We start from the raw sequence: 21,252 nt of genomic DNA, 5'->3' as shown, positions 1-21,252 counted from the left end.
CAGCCAGATGACCCAGGAGGTTGATCCATGCTGCAGCAAATTTAGATTGTCATCTGGTTCCGTGGTCTTGTCCCAATTGCCATCCAGGAGGCAAGGTCTTCAATGGGGATCTGTCTCTGGGGCTCATCTAGTTGTCCTGGTTCCCCCTGAAAAATTTAGGGTGATAGAGGTCATCTCTAGGTGATGATCCACAATCTGAGCTAGATACGGACTTGATCTGGTTGCTACGGTAACCTGGGAATAAGAAAGAAACAGACTAATATTAGCGTAGATGCCATTCTTCTTATGATGTAACAAGTACATTGTGTGTTATTGGAAGTGTTCCCAGTTCCGGTCTACCTATTTACTGCACGGATTTGACTGACAGAGATGTTTAAGTATGTTATGAGTAAGCCATCTTAAAGAGATGGTTGTTTGATCTAGATTTAAAATGACAGAGTGTGTCTGCCTCCTGAACAGTGTTAGGTAGATTATTCCAGAGTTTGGGTGCTAAATAGGAAAAGGATCTGCCTCTCGCGGTCGAATTTGATATTCTAGATATTATCAAATAGCCAGAGTTTTGAGAGTGCAGCGGACGTGGAGGACTATAGTACAATAAGAGTTTGCTCATCTACTGAGGTGCTAAACCATTCAGAGCTTTATAAGTAATTATTAGGATTTTAAAATCTATACACTGTTTAATAGGGAGCGAGTGCTGTTTTGACAGAACCGGGCTGATATGGTCATAAATCCTGGTTCTAGTGAGAACTCTTGCTGCTGCATTTTGGAGCAGCTGGACATCGTCATTAAGCATGTAGAACAACCACCCAATAAAGCATAAAAATAATCTAACTCTGAGGTCATGAACTGATGAATTAACATTTCTGCATTTGACATTGAAAACATAGTCAATTCAAAGTTACAAAAAGTTCATTCTCTCGTCACCACTTTCATAACGTGTGTTGGCCGACCTCAAATTGAGGAACAACACAGTTTGTGACCTGTTTTTTTTTAAATTTGATGTTTCAAACAGAACACTCTACTACATTTTTTTCAAAAAAGCTAAATCTGATTTATTCAACATGCACTCTGTAGAAAATACACTGCTTTCAAAAATCCTCCAATATCATATCACTTCAACACCACTCAGATCATACTCCTTTCTTCAACATTGCCAGAAGCAATATGAACGCTCATCAATGACACAACTTGTGATCAAAGTCATAGTTCTATCCTCAATTTGCTCTCAGAAAAGAGTATTACAGCTCATCATCGTGGGTTGGGAGACAAACACTTTTAAAACACATTTCCAAGTAAAAAACTATAGAAATGATCCCTGAAAATATAGTCTTAACTTCATATCTCAACTCAAATGGAATTCCATTCTGAAGCACCGCCTCCACTCAGATGGTTTGTGTAGTTGATTTCTATAAACGCATGAACTAGGGTCCATATGGGCTTTACCTGATCTCGGATAAATTGACTAATTTTGTCCGCGTTTCAGTGACATTTGAACTATCAAAAAGGAGTTGTAATTATTAGTCTCTTATTGGCCTCATGAATCAAGCTCTGTATAGGTTAGAAATATATATTATACAGACATTTAATATTTAATGGTATTGTACGATTTGTTAATTGCATTCAATAGATTACACTTCCAACAAAACATTCGCCACTGGTTTGCAAAAGGTGTTTTTAGACAAGTTTGAGCTGATTTTTAGTTGCAATTAAACCACTCTGACCAGCACACATCAACAGAGTGTGGCCCTTTGGAGCTGTGCGAAACAGCGAAGCCTCTTACCAGGCAATTGGTTCAGTCAAGTCACCTCTTTGTATATAGCGCTTTTAACAGTACAGATTTGGTCAAAGCAGCTTCTCAGTAACAAAATAGGAAAATAGTGTGTCAATGAAAAAGGACAATAGTAAACATTCAGTTTTCAGTTAAAAGGCAGTTCATCATTGAATTATGCGATGTCATCGTTCAGCTCAGTTCAGTTTAAATAGTATCTGAGAAATCAAGTCGATGATATCACTGGAAATGAAGTGTCCCCAACTAAGCGAGCGAGAATCGGCAGCGGCGAGGAACCAAAACTCCATCGGTGACAGAATGGAGCCCAAACTGTTGGAGAAACCAGGTTCATTCGGGGGGCCAGTTCTTCTCCAGCCAGATGACCCAGGAGGTTGATCCATGCTGCAGCAAAGTTAGATTGTCATCTGGTTCCGTGGTCTTGTCCCAATTGTCATCCAGGAGGCAAGGTCTTCAATGGGGATCTGTCTCTGGGGCTCATCTAGTTGTCCTGGTCCCCCCTGAAAAATTTAGGGTGATAGAGGTCATCTCTAGGTGATGATCCACAATCTGAGCTGGATACGGACTTGATCTGGTGGCTACGGTAACCTGGGAATAAGAAAGAAACAGACTAATATTAGCGTAGATGCCATTCTTCTTATGATGTAACAAGTACATTGTGTGTTATTGGAAGTGTTCCCAGTTCCGGTCTACCTATTTACTGCACGGATTTGACTGACAGAGATGTTTAAGTATGTTATGAGTAAGCCATCTTAAAGAGATGGTTGTTTGATCTAGATTTAAAATGACAGAGTGTGTCTGCCTCCTGAACAGTGTTAGGTAGATTATTCCAGAGTTTGGGTGCTAAATAGGAAAAGGATCTGCCTCCCGCAGTCGAATTTGATATTCTAGATATTATCAAATAGCCAGAGTTTTGAGAGTGCAGCGGACGTGGAGGACTATAGTACAATAAGAGTTTGCTCATCTACTGAGGTGCTAAACCATTCGGAGCTTTATAAGTAATTATTAGGATTTTAAAATCTATACACTGTTTAATAGGGAGCGAGTGCTGTGTTGACAGAACCGGGCTGATATGGTCATAAATCCTGGTTCTAGTGAGAACTCTTGCTGCTGCATTTTGGAGCAGCTGGACATCGTCATTAAGCATGTAGAACAACCACCCAATAAAGCATAAAAATAATCTAACTCTGAGGTCATGAACTGATGAATTAACATTTCTGCATTTGACATTGAGAACATAGTCAGTCAATTCAAAGTTACAAAAAGTTCATTCTCTCGTCACCACTTTCATAACGTGTGTTGGCCGACCTCAAATTGTGGAACAACACAGTTTGTGACCTGTTTTTTTTTATTTGATGTTTCAAACAGAACACTCTACTACATTTTCTCAAAAATAGCTAAATCTGATTTATTTAACACGCACTCTGTAGAAAATGCACTGTTTTCAAAAAAATCTTCCAATATTATATCACTTCAACACCACTCAGATCATACTCCTTTCTTCAACATTGCCAAAAGCAATATGAACGCTCATCAACGACAGAACTTGTGATCAAAGTCATAGTTCTATCCTCAATTCGCTCTCAGAAAAGAGTATTACAGCTCATCATCGTGGGTTGGGAGACAAACACTTTCAAAACACATTTCCAAGTAAAAACCTGTAGAAATGATCCCTGAAAATATAGTCTTAACTTCATATCTCAACTCAAATGGAATTCCATTCTGAAGCACCGCCTCCACTCAGATGGTTTGCGTAGTTGATTTCTATAAACGCATGAACTAGTGTCCATATGGGCTTTACCTGATCTCGGATAAATTGACTAATTTTGTCCGCGTTTCAGTGACAAATTTGAACTATCAAAAAGGAGTTGTAATTATTAGTCTCTTATTGGCCTCATGAATCAAGCTCTGTATAGGTTAGAAATATATATTATACAGACATTTAATATTTAATGGTATTGTACGATTTGTTAATTGCATTCAATAGATTACACTTCCAACAAAACATTCGCCACTGGTTTGCAAAAGGTGTTTTTAGACAAGTTTGAGCTGATTTTTAGTTGCAATTAAACCACTCTGAACAGCACACATCAACAGAGTGTGGCCCTTTGGAGCTGTGCGAAACAGCGAACCCTTTTACCAGGCAATTGGTTCAGTCAAGTCACCTCTTTGTATATAGCGCTTTTAACAGTACAGATTTGGTCAAAGCACCTTCTCAGTAACAAAATAGGAAAATAGTGTGTCAATGAAAAAGGACAATAGTAAACATTCAGTTTTCAGTTAAAAGGCAGTTCATCATTGAATTATGCGATGTCATCGTTCAGCTCAGTTCAGTTTAAATAGTATCTGAGAAATCAAGTCGATGATATCGCTGGAAATGAAGTGTCCCCAACTAAGCGAGCGAGAAGCGGCAGCGGCGAGGAACCAAAACTCCATCGGTGACAGAATGGAGCCCAAACTGTTGGAGAAACCAGGTTCATTCGGGGGGCCAGTTCTTCTCCAGCCAGACGACCCAGGAGGTTGATCCATGCTGCAGCAAAGTTAGATTGTCATCTGGTTCCGTGGTCTTGTCCCAATTGCCATCCAGGAGGCAAGGTCTTCAATGGGGATCTGTCTCTGGGGCTCATCTAGTTGTCCTGGTCCCCCCTGAAAAATGTAGGGTGATAGACGTCATCTCTAGGTGATGATCCACAATCTGAGCTGGATACGGACTTGATCTGGTGGCTACGGTAACCTGGGAATAAGAAAGAAACAGACTAATATTAGCGTAGATGCCATTCTTCTTATGATGTAACAAGTACATTGTGTGTTATTGGAAGTGTTCCCAGTTCCGGTCTACCTATTTACTGCACGGATTTGCCTGACAGAGATGTTTAAGTATGTTATGAGTAAGCCATCTTAAAGAGATGGTTGTTTGATCTAGATTTAAAATGACAGAGTGTGACTGCCTCCTGAACAGTGTTAGGTAGATTATTCCAGAGTTTGGGTGCTAAATAGGAAAAGGATCTGCCTCCCGCAGTCGAATTTGATATTCTAGATATTATCAAATAGCCGGAGTTTTGAGAGTGCAGCGGACGTGGAGGACTATAGTACAATAAGATTTTGCTCATCTACTGAGGTGCTAAACCATTCAGAGCTTTATAAGTAATTATTAGGATTTTAAAATCTATACACTGTTTAATAGGGAGCGAGTGCTGTGTTGACAGAACCGGGCTGATATGGTCATAAATCCTGGTTCTAGTGAGAACTCTTGCTGCTGCATTTTGGAGCAGCTGGACATCGACATTAAGCATGTAGAACAACCACCCAATAAAGCATAAAAATAATCTAACTCTGAGGTCATGAACTGATGAATTAACATTTCTGCATTTGACATTGAGAACATAGTCAGTCAATTCAAAGTTACAAAAAGTTCATTCTCTCGTCACCACTTTCATAACGTGTGTTGGCCGACCTCAAATTGTGGAACAACACAGTTTGTGACCTGTTTTTTTAAATTTGATGTTTCAAACAGAACTCTCTATTACATTTACTCAAAAAAAGCTAAATCTGATTTATTTAACATGCACTCTGTAGAAAATGCACTGCTTTCAAAAAATCTTCCAATATCATATCACTTCAACACCACTCAGATCATACTCCTTTCTTCAACATTGCCAAAAGCAATATGAACGCTTATCAACGACAGAACTTGTGATCAAAGTCATAGTTCTATCCTCAATTCGCTCTCAGAAAAGAGTATTACAGCTCATCATCGTGGATTGGGAGACAAACACTTTCAAAACACATTTCCAAGTAAAAAACTGTAGAAATGATCCCTGAAAATATAGTCTTAACTTCATATCTCAACTCAAATGGAATTCCATTCTGAAGCACCGCCTCCACTCAGATGGTTTGCGTAGTTGATTTCTATAAACGCATGAACTAGTGTCCATATGGGCTTTACCTGATCTCGGATAAATTGACTAATTTTGTCCGCGTTTCAGTGACATATTTGAACTATCAAAAAGGAGTTGTAATTATTAGTCTCTTATTGGCCTCATGAATCAAGCTCTGTATAGGTTAGAAATATATATTATACAGACATTTAATATTTAATGGTATTGTACGATTTGTTAATTGCATTCAATAGATTACACTTTCAACAAAACATTCGCCACTGGTTTGCAAAAGGTGTTTTTAGACAAGTTTGAGCTGATTTTTAGTTGCAATTAAACCACTCTGACCAGCACACATCAACAGAGTGTGGCCCTTTGGAGCTGTGCGAAACAGCGAACCCTTTTACCAGGCAATTGGTTCAGTCAAGTGACCTCTTTGTATATAGCGCTTTTAACAGTACAGATTTGGTCAAAGCAGCTTCTCAGTAACAAAATAAGAAAATAGTGTGTCAATGAAAAAGGACAATAGTAAACATTCAGTTTTCAGTTAAAAGGCAGTTCATCATTGAATTATGCGATGTCATCGTTCAGCTCAGTTCAGTTTAAATAGTATCTGAGAAATCAAGTCGATGGTATCGCTGGAAATGAAGTGTCCCCAACTAAGCGAGCGAGAGGCGGCAGCGGCGAGGAACCAAAACTCCATCGGTGACAGAATGGAGCCCAAACTGTTGGAGAAACCAGGTTCATTCGGGGGGCCAGTTCTTCTCCAGCCAGATGACCCAGGAGGTTGATCCATGCTGCAGCAAATTTAGATTGTCATCTGGTTCCGTGGTCTTGTCCCAATTGCCATCCAGGAGGCAAGGTCTTCAATGGGGATCTGTCTCTGGGGCTCATCTAGTTGTCCTGGTTCCCCCTGAAAAATTTAGGGTGATAGAGGTCATCTCTAGGTGATGATCCACAATCTGAGCTGGATACGGACTTGATCTGGTGGCTACGGTAACCTGGGAATAAGAAAGAAACAGACTAATATTAGCGTAGATGCCATTCTTCTTATGATGTAACAAGTACATTGTGTGTTATTGGAAGTGTTCCCAGTTCCGGTCTACCTATTTACTGCACGGATTTGACTGACAGAGATGTTTAAGTATGTTATGAGTAAGCCATCTTAAAGAGATGGTTGTTTGATCTAGATTTAAAATGACAGAGTGTGTCTGCCTCCTGAACATTGTTAGGTAGATTATTCCAGAGTTTGGGTGCTAAATAGGAAAAGGATCTGCCTCCCGCAGTCGAATTTGATATTCTAGATATTATCAAATAGCCAGAGTTTTGAGAGTGCAGCGGACGTGGAGGACTATAGTACAATAAGAGTTTGCTCATCTACTGAGGTGCTAAACCATTCGGAGCTTTATAAGTAATTATTAGGATTTTAAAATCTATACACTGTTTAATAGGGAGCGAGTGCTGTGTTGACAGAACCGGGCTGATATGGTCATAAATCCTGGTTCTAGTGAGAACTCTTGCTGCTGCATTTTGGAGCAGCTGGACATCGTCATTAAGCATGTAGAACAACCACCCAATAAAGCATAAAAATAATCTTACTCTGAGGGCATGAACCTATGAATTAACATTTCTGCATTTGACATTGAAAACATAGTCAATTCAAAGTTACAAAAAGTTCATTCTCTCGTCACCACTTTCATAACGTGTGTTGGCCAACCTCAAATTGTGGAACAACACAGTTTGTGACCTGTTTTTTTAAATTAGATGTTTCAAACAGAACACTCTACTACATTTTCTCAAAAAAAGCTAAATCTGATTTATTTAACATGCACTCTGTAGAAAATGCACTGCTTCCAAAAAATCTTCCCATATCATATCACTTCAACACCACTCAGATCATACTCCTTTCTTCAACATTGCCAAAAGCAATATGAACGCTCATCAACGACAGAACTTGTGATCAAAGTCATAGTTCTATCCTCAATTTGCTCTCAGAAAAGAGTATTACAGCTCATCATCGTGGGTTGGGAGACAAACACTTTCAAAACACATTTCCAAGTAAAAAACTGTACAAATGATTCCTGAAAATATAGTCTTAACTTCATATCTCAACTCAAAGGGAATTCCATTCTGAAGCACCGCCTCCACTCAGATGGTTTGCGTAGTTGATTTCTATAAACGCATGAACTAGTGTCCATATGGGCTTTACCTGATCTCGGATAAATTGACTAATTTTGTCTGCGTTTCAGTGACATATTTGAACTATCAAAAAGGAGTTGTAATTATTAGTCTCTTATTGGCCTCATGAATCAAGCTCTGTATAGGTTAGAAATATATATTATACAGACATTAAATATTTAATGGTATTGTACGATTTGTTAATTGCATTCAATAGATTACACTTCCAACGAAACATTCGCCACTGGTTTGCAAAAGGTGTTTTTAGACAAGTTTGAGCTGATTTTTAGTTGCAATTAAACCACTCTGACCAGCACACATCAACAGAGTGTGGCCCTTTGGAGCTGTGCGAAACAGCGAACCCTTTTACCAGGCAATTGGTTCAGTCAAGTGACCTCTTTGTATATAGCGCTTTTAACAGTACAGATTTGGTCAAAGCAGCTTCTCAGTAACAAAATAGGAAAATAGTGTGTCAATGAAAAAGGACAATAGTAAACATTCAGTTTTCAGTTAAAAGGCAGTTCATCATTGAATTATGCGATGTCATCGTTCAGCTCAGTTCAGTTTAAATAGTATCTGAGAAATCAAGTCGATGATATCGCTGGAAATGAAGTGTCCCCAACTAAGCGAGCGAGAGGCGTCAGCGGCGAGGAACCAAAACTCCATCGGTGACAGAATGGAGCCCAAACTGTTGGAGAAACCAGGTTCATTCGGGGGGCCAGTTCTTCTCCAGCCAGATGACCCAGGAGGTTGATCCATGCTGCAGCAAAGTTAGATTGTCATCTGGTTCCATGGTCTTGTCCCAATTGCCATCCAGGAGGCAAGGTCTTCAATGGGGATCTGTCTCTGGGGCTCATCTAGTTGTCCTGGTCCCCCCTGAAAAATTTAGCGTGATAGAGGTCATCTCTAGGTGATGATCCACAATCTGAGCTGGATACGGACTTGATCTGGTGGCTACGGTAACCTGGGAATAAGAAAGAAACAGACTAATATTAGCATAGATGCCATTCTTCTTATGATGTAACAAGTACATTGTGTGTTATTGGAAGTGTTCCCAGTTCCGGTCTACCTATTTACTGCACGGATTTGACTGACAGAGATGTTTAAGTATGTTATGAGTAAGCCATCTTAAAGAGATGGTTGTTTGATCTAGATTTAAAATGACAGAGTGTGTCTGCCTCCTGAACAGTGTTAGGTAGATTATTCCAGAGTTTGGGTGCTAAATAGGAAAAGGATCTGCCTCCCGCAGTCGAATTTGATATTCTAGATATTATCAAATAGCCAGAGTTTTGAGAGTGCAGCGGACGTGGAGGGCTATAGTACAATAAGAGTTTGCTCATCTACTGAGGTGCTAAACCATTCGGAGCTTTATAAGTAATTATTAGGATTTTAAAATCTATACACTGTTTAATAGGGAGCGAGTGCTGTGTTTACAGAACCGGGCTGATATGGTCATAAATCCTGGTTCTAGTGAGAACTCTTGCTGCTGCATTTTGGAGCAGCTGGACATCGTCATTAAGCATGTAGAACAACCACCCAATAAAGCATAAAAATAATCTAACTCTGAGGTCATGAACTGATGAATTAACATTTCTGCATTTGACATTGAGAACATAGTCAGTCAATTCAAAGTTACAAAAAGTTCATTCTCTCGTCACCACTTTCATAACGTGTGTTGGCCAACCTCAAATTGTGGAACAACACAGTTTGTGACCTGTTTTTTTAAATTTGATGTTTCAAACAGAACACTCTACTACATTTTCTCAAAAAAAGTTAAATCTGATTTATTTAACATGCACTCTGTAGAAAATGCACTTCTTTCAAAAAATCTTCCAATATCATATCACTTCAACACCACTCAGATCATACTCCTTTCTTCAACATTGCCAAAAGCAATATGAACGCTCATCAATGACAGAACTTGTGATCAAAGTCATAGTTCTATCCTCAATTCGCTCTCAGAAAAGAGTATTACAGCTCATCATCGTGGGTTGGGAGACAAACACTTTCAAAACACATTTCCAAGTAAAAAACTGTAGAAATGATCCCTGAAAATATAGTCTTAACTTCATATCTCAACTCAAATGGAATTCCATTCTGAAGCACCGCCTCCACTCAGATGGTTTGCGTAGTTGATTTCTATAAACGCATGAACTAGTGTCCATATGGGCTTTACCTGATCTCGGATAAATTGACTAATTTTGTCCGCATTTCAGTGACATATTTGAACTATCAAAAAGGAGTTGTAATTATTAGTCTCTTATTGGCCTCATGAATCAAGCTCTGTATAGGTTAGAAATATATATTATACAGACATTTAATATTTAATGGTATTGTACGATTTGTTAATTGCATTCAATAGATTACACTTCCAACAAAACATTCGCCACTGGTTTGCAAAAGGTGTTTTTAGACAAGTTTGAGCTGATTTTTAGTTGCAATTAAACCACTCTGACCAGCACACATCAACAGAGTGTGGCCCTTTGGAGCTGTGCGAAACAGCGAACCCTTTTACCAGGCAATTGGTTCAGTCAAGTCACCTCTTTGTATATAGCGCTTTTAACAGTACAGATTTGGTCAAAGCAGCTTCTCAGTAACAAAATAGGAAAATAGTGTGTCAATGAAAAAGGACAATAGTAAACATTCAGTTTTCAGTTAAAAGGCAGTTCATCATTGAATTATGCGATGTCATCGTTCAGCTCAGTTCAGTTTAAATAGTATCTGAGAAATCAAGTCGATGATATCGCTGGAAATGAAGTGTCCCCAACTAAGCGAGTGAGAGGCGGCAGCGGCGAGGAACCAAAACTCCATCGGTGACAGAATGGAGCCCAAACTGTTGGAGAAACCAGGTTCATTCGGGGGGCCAGTTCTTCTCCAGCCAGACGACCCAGGAGGTTGATCCATGCTGCAGCAAAGTTAGATTGTCATCTGGTTCCGTGGTCTTGTCCCAATTGCCATCCAGGAGGCAAGGTCTTCAATGGGGATCTGTCTCTGGGGCTCATCTAGTTGTCCTGGTCCCCCCTGAAAAATTTAGGGTGATAGAGGTCATCTCTAGGTGATGATCCACAATCTGAGCTGGATACGGACTTGATCTGGTGGCTACGGTAACCTGGGAATAAGAAAGAAACAGACTAATATTAGCGTAGATGACATTCTTCTTATGATTTAAAAAGTACATTGTGTGTTATTGGAAGTGTTCCCAGTTCCGGTCTACCTTTTTACTGCACGGATTTGACTAACAGAGATGTTTAAGTATGTTATGAGTAAGCCATCTTAAAGAGATGGTTGTTTGATCTAGATTTAAAATGACAGAGTGTGTCTGCCTCCTGAACAGTGTTAGGTAGATTATTCCAGAGTTTGGGTGCTAAATAGGAAAAGGATATGCCTCCCGCAGTCGAATTTGATATTCTAGATATTATCAAATAGCCAGAGTTTTGAGAGTGCAGCGGACGTGGAGGACTATAGTACAATAAGAGTTTGCTCATCTACTGAGGTGCTAAACCATTCGAAGCTTTATAAGTAATTATTAGGATTTTAAAATCTATACGCTGTTTAATAGGGAGCGCGTGCTGTGTTGACAGAACCGGGCTGATATGGTCATAAATCCTGGTTCTAGTGAGAACTCTTGCTGCTGCATTTTGGAGCAGCTGGACATCGTCATTAAGCATGTAGAACAACCACCCAATAAAGCATAATGTAGCAGGCTACAGCTGTCTGGCCAAATGGCAATTCATTTGCAGTGCTGTGAGTGGCGCTGGGCAGTGAACAGTGAGCCAACCGCGATGGTCGAGTCCCTATATAAATCGGGACCTTTCGTTTGACAAGCTACGTCATTGACATGCGACTGTTGTCCTGTCTACCTGCCGGCCTATCCGTCTGATGTCTGTCTTGGTCTGCCTTGGTTATCTATTTTATCCTAGCGTTACAGGTAGGAAAAGCTCTGGTTCTTTGTTTCCACTCTTTTAACTTTATGACTGGGGCTTATAGGGAATGTTTTAATTTTAGAATCCCCGTTGCTGTAGTAGCCCTGTTAGCAGCTAAAGTTGTGCCCGGTTATTGGTGATCAGAGCCTGGGGCCGTGACTGGATGCTGTTTAGCAAGGGTATGTGACTACGATAATTAATAGATAAATGTTACGGTGAGATGCGTTTATAAGTAGACATTTTTTGTATTTCAGGGAAGGCTTTATAGCCGGGGTGTAGCAGCCAGTGGGCGACATCAGCGCCGAACGCCTGCTGCTTTGCTTACGTTTTTATTGTCATGATTTGTTTGCGGATATAATATGCTCATGTCAACAACTGCGGCTGCCTTTTCACTCGGGACCTAGAATAAGTGGAACCGTGGTTTGCTCACGTTAATCGGCAGCTTCCTGGTAATCTTGTTCCCCCTGTTATACCGTGAATTGGTTTCATTCAGCATCATATGGCCAGTTTCATGTTTAAGTGTGGAGTGTTGGATGGACTGACACCACTAACTGTAATTATTTTGGTCTATATTTTATAGGCTCAGTGTTGTTTTGTTTGTTTATTTAAACTCTTGTATGGAGGCTTTTTTTCTGCTGCTGATATACAAGAGCATTATTCTGATTTATTTGGGTTGATTATTTATTTGTTTTGCTTTGTCTACCCCGACTAAAGATCGTTAAGCCAGAGGGCATTTTTGCCCCATTGTGCTGGATGGGCTATGCTATTTTGTTTGTTTCATTTGTATTTTGATTTGTGATTTAATTGCTACCCATATCTTTAACTCTAGTACCATCTTGGGTTTAACAGTGTTTTGCAATTGTTGTGTGTAGTTTTGGTTGATTTTCACGTGTTTGTCTTTTGTCTAGGTGCTGAAGACCGCCAGTGGGAGCAGTGCCCCTTGTGGTGGTGGGTCCCTTGGTGTGTGCAGTGGCAGTGCGTTCACCAAATGTGATCATTTCCCTTGTGGTGCGTGTGTGTGAAATTTATCACGTGTGAGTGGGGTGTTGTGTTATGGATGTTCATTGCTCGGGCCACTAACCTCCCAATGGTAAGTTTCAGCCCTAGCTTCACTTCGTGTGTGTGTGTGTGTGTGTACATTGTGATTAGAGTATATTGTGTGTTATTTGATTTGGTGTCAATTACATTCTATTTGCTGTGAAATTCGTATTATAGGTTTGTTGTGAAATCTTGAATTTTTGGAGTGACTCTGGTGTGTATGGCTCCATTGGTTGTACATTTTTATAAAAAGTAAAAGAAGAGAAATTAATAATAATAAAATTATATTTTTGTATTTGACCACTGTCTCTGGCTGATCCCTTCACGAACCTGAGTGCCTTGTTAGCGAAAAACCATTAAGTCTTTGGGTGTAAGTCCCATCGTGGCGTAGTCTGCTATTTGTCTGGGTCTAAGCCCAGCTATTTATATTCCACCTGCCACATTTGGTGTATAGTCGGCAGGGTCGCTTGGTAAAGCCAGAGACGTGTTCCAGTTTTTTTGTTGTTTGCATTGTTTTTTTGTTTTCTTCTTTCTCATTATAAGCAAAGCAGCAGCTGTTCTTTGGTCAATCACTAAAGAGGCAGGTAAGGCGGGGAGGGCGTTTTGTTTTATTCTGCCAATTGGACTGTCCATCGGGTCAATTGGACTTGAACCATCGGGTCAAGAGCGGCTCCACTCTTGTCATTGGTTGCAGCTTAGGGCTGCCAATGGACTGGCCATCCCTTATCTTGGCTATTTGGACCTAGATGTCGAACTTTGTGGGAAATCAATGCCCAATTTTGGAGTATTGGTAGTTCGTGATCCTCCAAACAGCCAGCCCCATCCGGTCCCTGGTGTGTTAGGGATGAATGTGATCCGCAAATGTTATCAAGAGCTGTTTGGGGCGCATGGCACAGCTTTCCTTGACTTACCCTTAGTGCTGGAGGCTCCATCACCCTTGTTGCAGGCGCTACAACAATGTTATAGTTGCAGCATCCAGGTACCTAGTTCTGCCCCTGGCATGGTTAGGGTCAGAGGTAGGAAGGCTTGTCGTATTCCAGGTGGAGTAATAAAGTTGGTGGCAGCCACCTGTTCCGAACAGTTTTCAGGGTCCATGGTGCTCTTTGAGCCTTTGGCCTCTGGCCTACCTGTTGGCTTGTTGGCCTCTCCTGCTCTAGTCCAGGTTAATCGGGGTACAGCCTACATACCCATAGTCAATGTAAATTCTACTGACGTCTTGCTTTTTCCACGTACTATTGTAGGCACGATTGATCATGCTCGCATTGTTATCCTGCCAGCAGGGGTCACTGAAATACCCCCCGTTACTGCTACGGTGTCATCCCAGCTTGTTAGCCCCTCTGTGCCGGACCAGATAGAGGTCTTAGATTTGTCCTCACTGCCCACTGATGATCAAGGACCAGTGAGGGAGTTGTTGTACAGATATAAGGATGTCTTTTCGGCCTATGACATGGATTTGGGCTGCACCAATTTGCTTGCTCATGATATCCCTCTTGTGGAGGATACTCCGATCCATCAACGCTATCGTCGGATACCTCCTTCAGAGTATGAGGTAGTGAAAGAACACATTAATCAACTGCTTGAGGCAAACATCATACGAGAGAGTTGTAGGCCTTATGCGTCCCCGATTGTCCTAGTTAAAAAGAAGGATGGTAGCCTGCGCATGTGCGTAGACTACCGCCAGCTAAATAACAACACTAGGAAGGACGCATTCCCTCTTCCTCGTATTGAGGAATCGCTCGATGCATTGACCGGTGCTCGTTGGTTCTCCACTTTGGACCTGGCCAGTGGGTACAACCAGGTCCCAGTGGCAGAAGTGGATAAGCCTAAGACGGCTTTTTGTACGCCCTTTGGGCTGTTTGAGTGGAACCGGATGCCCTTCGGGCTCTGCAATGCCCCCAGCACCTTTCAGAGGTTAATGCAGCGTTTATTTGGAGATCAACAATGTCAGTCGTTGCTTCTATATCTTGACGATATTGTGATCTTCTCCTCTACAGTAAAACAGCATCTGGAGAGGCTGGAAGTGGTGCTGGGGCGGGTGCAGCGAGAGGGGCTGAAGGCGAAGCTCTCCAAATGCGCCTTTTTCCAGCAACGGGTTCAATATTTGGGCCATGTGATCTCTGACCAGGGTGTAGCCACTGACCCAGGAAAGATTGAGGTGGTCGCTGGTTGGCAGGCCCCCACTACCATCTCAGAGCTCCGTTCTTTTTTGGGGTTTGCTAGCTATTATCGCCGTTTTGTGCAAGGGTTCGCAAAGTTGGCCGCCCCGTTACATCGTTTGGTGGCTGCCCAAGGGAACATCAAGTCAAAACGGAAGTCTGAGCGGGAAAATATTGGTAGGTGGAGTGACGAGTGTAGGGATAGCTTTGAAGCTCTAAAACGTAAACTGACCACAACACCAGTGCTGGCGTACGCTGACTTTTCCCTTCCATTTATATTTTGAGATTGACGCAAGTTATGGTGGTCTGGGAGCGGTGCTCTCCCAAGAGCAACAAGGCAAGGTGCGGCCAATAGCATATGCCAGTCGGGGGTTGAAGCCTACAGAGCGTAATATGCAAAATTACAGCTCCATGAAACTGGAGTTTCTGGCCCTTAAGTGGGCCATGACAGAGAAATTTCATGAATATTTGTTGGGTCACAAATGTATTGTCTTCACTGACAATAACCCACTTAGTCATCTAACATCGGCAAAGCTGGGTGCCACCGAACAGCGTCGGGCAGCCCAGCTTGCTGCTTTTGACTTCGAGTTAAAATACCGTTCTGGTAGGAATAATAGGAATGCAGACGCTTTGTCTCGCCAACATCCCACAGGCCCTTTGGAAATGCAAGCGATGCTCTCTGGCACACCTTTGCCTAAACCACTCCAGCAGGTATTGTCCCTGGGAGATGTGGAGGCAGCGCAGGCGACCATCACTGCCTTGCCCTGCCGTTGGCCAGCTGAGGTTTCACTCCTCCAACAAGATGACCCTGCTATTAGAGAACTCTGGGGGTTTTGGCGACGTAAACAGCGGCCTAACTCCGAGGAACGGAAGCAGGTGTGTCCAACTGTGTTGGCTTGGCTTCGCCAGTGGGATCGGCTACTGGAAACTGGTGAGGTCTTATATCGCCAAGTACTGCGCCCTGATGGAAAAGAGGCAGTGCTTCAATTATTGCTGCCCGCCTCATTAAAACAGGATGTGCTGACTCAAGTTCACCAGGAGCACGGCCATCAGGGGGTGGAGAGAACACTGGAGTTGCTGCGCCAACGGTGTTTTTGGCCGGGTATGTCCACGGAAGTGGCACAGTGGTGTCAGGCATGTGAGCGATGCCAGCTTGCCAAGAACTCTCAACCTGTGGCCCAAAGCTTCATGGGGCATTTGTTGGCCTCGCAGCCGAATGAGATTCTGGCCATTGATTACACCACCCTGGAGCCTGGTAGGACAGGTGTGGAAAACGTCTTAGTGATGACTGATGTTTTCAGTAAGTACACTTTGGCAGTTCCCACCCATGACCAGCGTGCTCCCACTGTGGCTCATGTATTGGTGACCGAATGGTTTTCTAAGTTCGGGGTTCCTTCTCGGATTCATTCTGATCAGGGCCGCAGCTTTGAAAGTGCCCTGATACACCAGCTATGTGGTTTTTACGGCATTAAAAAGACTCGAACAACCCCATATCATCCGTCTGGTAATGGTCAATGCGAGAGATTTAATAGGACCCTTCACAACTTGTTACGGACCCTGCCTGATTCGAGGAAGAGGGACTGGCCATTCTGTTTACCACAGGTACTCTATTGCTATAACACTACCCCCCACCAGTCCACTGGAGAGTCTCCATTCTTCCTCTTGTTCGGGCAGGAGCCTAGATTACCAGTTGATTTTCTTTTGGGTAGGGTTCAGGATCCGGTTGGTGGTACGGTTCATGAGTGGGTGCAGGAACACCAGGCCCGACTACAGGTTGCATTTCAGGGGGCCAGAGAGCGGTTGGACATAGCGGCCCTACGCCGGAAAAGGAACTATGATCCACACGTTCGAGATGCTCCACTGGTGGAGGGTCAGCAGGTGTTTTTGCGTGACTTTAACATCCGTGGACGCCATAAGATTTGCGACCTGTGGAGCCCAGTGGTGCATCAAATCTTGAGGGCACCTAAGGGTGGTGGGTCGGTTTATACGGTGGCACCCGTAGTCGACCTTAATAGGGCTCGTCATGTGCACCGCTCTCTCCTGAAGGCTGTGGTACAGAACCCTTCCTCTGCCTCAGTCACCCTAGGTGAACCTATTTCCGCTAATCCCTCTTTTTCGCCCCGGCCTACCCAGATAGCAACATTGTGTCGGCCCAGATCCGGCCCACATCTGGCACCCATGGAAAGATGATCTGGCCCACATGCAGCGTGGAATGATGGCACTTGGGCGGACCGCTCCTGTTTGCCAGAACTGAGCCACAAGCAGGCCATAGCAATGCCATATGTCAGCCAAGAGTAAAGAAATTAACCAGAACTGGACCTTATCTGAGCCACAAAATCTGTGTGTATTAAATATGAAGTAATTTCAGCCTTAATAAGCCTGTTAACAAGCAGAATCACTGAAGGAAAGAAGAGAACAGAAAAACAGAAGAGCAGAAACACAAGAACTACAACTGACTTCAGCCACAACCTTAGATGAAATCAACTGAAGATAAAAGAAGACATTAAATTTCTCAAGATCTCAGCAGAGGAGGAATAAACAACTCCACAAACAGCTCTACCAGCTTCTCTTATTACTAACCAGATTGACTTTATTTATGTTAGACATCTACAAAAGTTTTTTATTGAGAATTAACAGAGGTTTAACTCTAATGTGTTTCACCATAACAGTGATTAGTGTTTCCATTAGTTGGGCTCTTAACTCTTATTATATAGTTTGTCTTTTTTGGCCACTGTGACAGTGTGTTTGTTAAACACATTTGCAGCTTCAAAGAAAGCTAGAGTGACATGATATCAAGTGTCGGCTGTTATCTGTTGATGGTTTTTTAATCATCATGAAGTATAATGGTTCATTGATGTTTTTTTTTTAATCGAACAATTATGTTGTTCCAGTAATACATTCATATTACAAACCCTGTGTTTCTGCCGCATGAGATCCAGCAGTATTATAACAATCAGTTAAAATGTTTTAACAAACATGAGTTTAAAAAAACTTAACTTATGCTGACACACACAGATATAAACAATCAGCACATGAATCTCAATAATGGTGACAATCAAAAATATTTAGATAAACTGATCAATTCAGAACTTCACTGAAAAGCTACTGTCACAACAAAAACAAAAGCAAAATATAAGCAAATATTTAGAATTAAACATAATAATAGGACAATTCAGCTGCATAATTTATTCATGTTGCAATGCATGCTGGGAGTTTTGTACTATGCTAATACCCAGCATGCATTGCAGCAAGATACATTTGATTGTCACCATTGTTGAGATTCATGTGCTGATTGTTGATGTCTGTGTGTGGCATCATAGATTGAATTCTTTAAAATCGTTAAAAACTTCTAACTGATCGTTGTAATATTGCTTGACCTCATGCTGGAGAAACACATGGTTTGTGATGTAAATATATTAATGATACAATTATTATATTTAAAAAACAAAATTGCAAATCAGCATGTTTCATGAGGATTATAAAATCATCAACAGATAACCCGCATCACCTGACCTCAATTCTCTTTAGCTTTCTTTGATGCCGCAAATGCGTTTAACAAACACACTGTCACAGCAGCCAAAAAAGACTAAAGATAAAATAAGAGTTAGGAGTCCAACTAATGGAATTGCTAATCACTGTTATGGTGACACACATTAGAGTTAAACCTTTCTTAATTCTCAATAAAACTTTTGTAGATGTCCAACAGAAATAAAGTCAGTCTGGTTAGTAATAAATGAAGCTGGCCAGATCATCTTTCCATGGGTGCCAGATGTGGGCCGGATCTGGGCCGACACAATGTTGCTATATGGGTACTGATGATGATTCTTATTGCGACTCTGACCTGATGGCTTGGAGATATGAAGAACCTGCCGTGCTTGGCTTGCCAGACATCAGCAGGCCAGTCGTCATAGCTAGTCCAGAATTGAACTTCAGTATTCACCTCCAGGTATATCCCTGCCAGAACTTAGTTCTTTAGCACAGCCACCTCATCCTGAATTGACGGATGATTTAACCACCTCTTTGGCAGTTCTTCCTTCGGGGTGCTTGGATACTGGTGAGATGACCAGACGGAAAACATACCGGTCCACGGCTGGAAAACACTCTAATATCCATCATTTGCCATAACATGTACGAGTTCCGGCTACAGAGGTCTTCCAGGCCTGTGAATCGGTGTGTATTTTCGGCTCTAAATGCTGAATCCACCACCTAGCGTCGTTTAGTGTTGTAATGGGGTTTTCTTTTAATCGTTGGGTCAACGATTTAGAAAAGGGGGGCAGATTGTAGCAGGCTACAGCTGTCTGGCCAAATGGCAATTCATTTGCAGTGCTGTGAGTGGCGCTGGGCAGTGAACAGTGAGCCAACCGCGATGGTCGAGTCCCTATATAAATCGGGACCTTTCGTTTGACAAGCTACGTCATTGACATGCGACTGTTGTCCTGTCTACCTGCCGGCCTATCTGTCTGATGTCTGTCTTGGTCTGCCTTGGTTATCTATTTTATCCTAGCGTTACAGGTAGGAAAAGCTCTGGTTCTTTGTTTCCACTCTTTTAACTTTATGACTGGGGCTTATAGGGAATGTTTTAATTTTAGAATCCCCGTTGCTGTAGTAGCCCTGTTAGCAGCTAAAGTTGTGCCCGGTTATTGGTGATCAGAGTATGGGGCCGTGACTGGATGCTGTTTAGCAAGGGTATGTCACTACGATAATTAATAGATAAATGTTACGGTGAGATGCGTTTATAAGTAGAAATTTTTTGTATTTCAGGGAAGGCTTTATAGCCGGGGTGTAGCGGCCAGTGGGCGACATCAGCGCCGAACGCCTGCTGCTTTGCTTACATTTTTATTGTCACGATTTGTTTGCGGATATAATATGCTCATGTCAACAACTGCGGCTGCCTTTTCACCCGGGACCTAGAATAAGTGGAACCGTGGTTTGCTCACGTTAATCGGCAGCTTCCTGGTGATCTTGTTCCCCCCGTTATACCGTGAATTGGTTTCATTCAGCATCATATGGCCAGTTTCATGGTTTAAGTGTGGAGTGTTAGATGGACTGACACCACTAACTGTAATTATTTTGGTCTATATTTTATAGGCTCAGTGTTGTTTTGTTTGTTTATTTAAACTCTTTTATGGAGGCTTTTTTCTGCTGCTGATATACAAGAGCATTATTCTGATTTATTTGGGTTGATTATTTATTTGTTTTGCTTTGTCTACCCCGACTAAAGATCGTTAAGCCAGAGGGCATTTTTGCCCCATTGTGCTGGATGGGCTATGATATTTTGTTTGTTTAATTTGTATTTTGATTTGTGATTTAATTGCTACCCATATCTTTAACTCTTGGGTTTAACAGTGTTTTGCAATTGTTGTGTGTAGTTTTGGTTGATTTTCACGTCTTTTGTCTAGGTGCTGAAGACCGCCAGTGGGAGCAGTGCCCCTTGTGGTGGTGGGACCCTTGGTGTGTGCAGTGGCGGTGCGTTCACCAAATGTGATCATTTCCCTTGTGTTGCGTGTGTGTGAAATTTATCACGTGTGATTGGGGTGTTGTGTTATGGATGTTCATTGCTCGGGCCACTAACCTCCCACTGGTAAGTTTCAGCCCTAACTTCACTTCGTGTGTGTGTGTGTGTGTGTGTGTGTGTGTGTGTGTACATTGTGATTAGAGTATATTGTGTGTTATTTGATTTGGTGTCAATTACATTCTATTTGCTGTGAAATTCGTATTATAGGTTTGTTGTGAAATCTTGAATTTTTGGAGTGACTCTGGTGTGTATGGCTCCATTGGTTGTACATTTTTATAAAAAGTAAAAGAAGAGAAATTAATTATAATAAAACTATATTTTTGTATTTGACCACTGTCTCTGGCTGATCCCTTCACGAACCTGAGTGCCTTGTTAGCGAAAAACCATTAAGTCTTTGGGTGTAAGTCACATCGTGGCGTAGTCTGCTATTTGTCTGGGTCTAAGCCCAGCTATATATATTCCACCTGCCACAATAACAATAACCTAACTCTGAGGTCATGAGCTGATGAATTAACATTTCTGCATTTGACATTGAGAACATAGTCAGTCAATTCAAAGTTACAAAAAGTTAATTCTCTCGTCACCACTTTCATAACATGTGTTGGACGACCTCAAATTGTGGAACAACACAGTTGGTGACCTGTTTTTTTTTCATTGATTTTTCAAACAGAACACTCTACTACATTTTCTCAAAAAAGCTAAATCTGATTTATGCAACATGCACTCTGTAGAAAATACACTGCTTTCAAAAAATCCTCCAATATCATATCACTTCAAC

General features: G+C 41.8%; 5 non-coding genes across 5 annotated transcripts; all 5 read right to left on the bottom strand.

The window, feature by feature from the left end:
• Nucleotides 1–1,120: 1,120 nt before the first annotated feature.
• LOC132092887 (small nucleolar RNA U3) lies at nt 1,121–1,331 on the bottom strand. Its single transcript, XR_009422270.1, has one exon. It is a non-coding gene; the product is annotated as a small nucleolar RNA U3 (small nucleolar RNA).
• A 1,933-nt stretch (nt 1,332–3,264) lies between these two features.
• On the bottom strand, nt 3,265–3,475 carry LOC132092916 (small nucleolar RNA U3). The gene has a single exon (XR_009422297.1). It is a non-coding gene; the product is annotated as a small nucleolar RNA U3 (small nucleolar RNA).
• A 1,934-nt stretch (nt 3,476–5,409) lies between these two features.
• Nucleotides 5,410–5,620, bottom strand: LOC132092922 (small nucleolar RNA U3). The gene has a single exon (XR_009422302.1). It is a non-coding gene; the product is annotated as a small nucleolar RNA U3 (small nucleolar RNA).
• A 1,930-nt stretch (nt 5,621–7,550) lies between these two features.
• Nucleotides 7,551–7,761, bottom strand: LOC132092937 (small nucleolar RNA U3). The gene has a single exon (XR_009422316.1). It is a non-coding gene; the product is annotated as a small nucleolar RNA U3 (small nucleolar RNA).
• A 1,934-nt stretch (nt 7,762–9,695) lies between these two features.
• Nucleotides 9,696–9,906, bottom strand: LOC132092971 (small nucleolar RNA U3). Its single transcript, XR_009422344.1, has one exon. It is a non-coding gene; the product is annotated as a small nucleolar RNA U3 (small nucleolar RNA).
• Between the last annotated feature and the right edge of the window lie 11,346 nt (nt 9,907–21,252).

This window comes from Carassius carassius, chromosome 18 (genome assembly GCF_963082965.1).
Source record: "Carassius carassius chromosome 18, fCarCar2.1, whole genome shotgun sequence".
NCBI lineage: Eukaryota > Metazoa > Chordata > Actinopteri > Cypriniformes > Cyprinidae > Carassius > Carassius carassius.
This window is presented reverse-complemented; position numbering and strand designations above follow the sequence as displayed.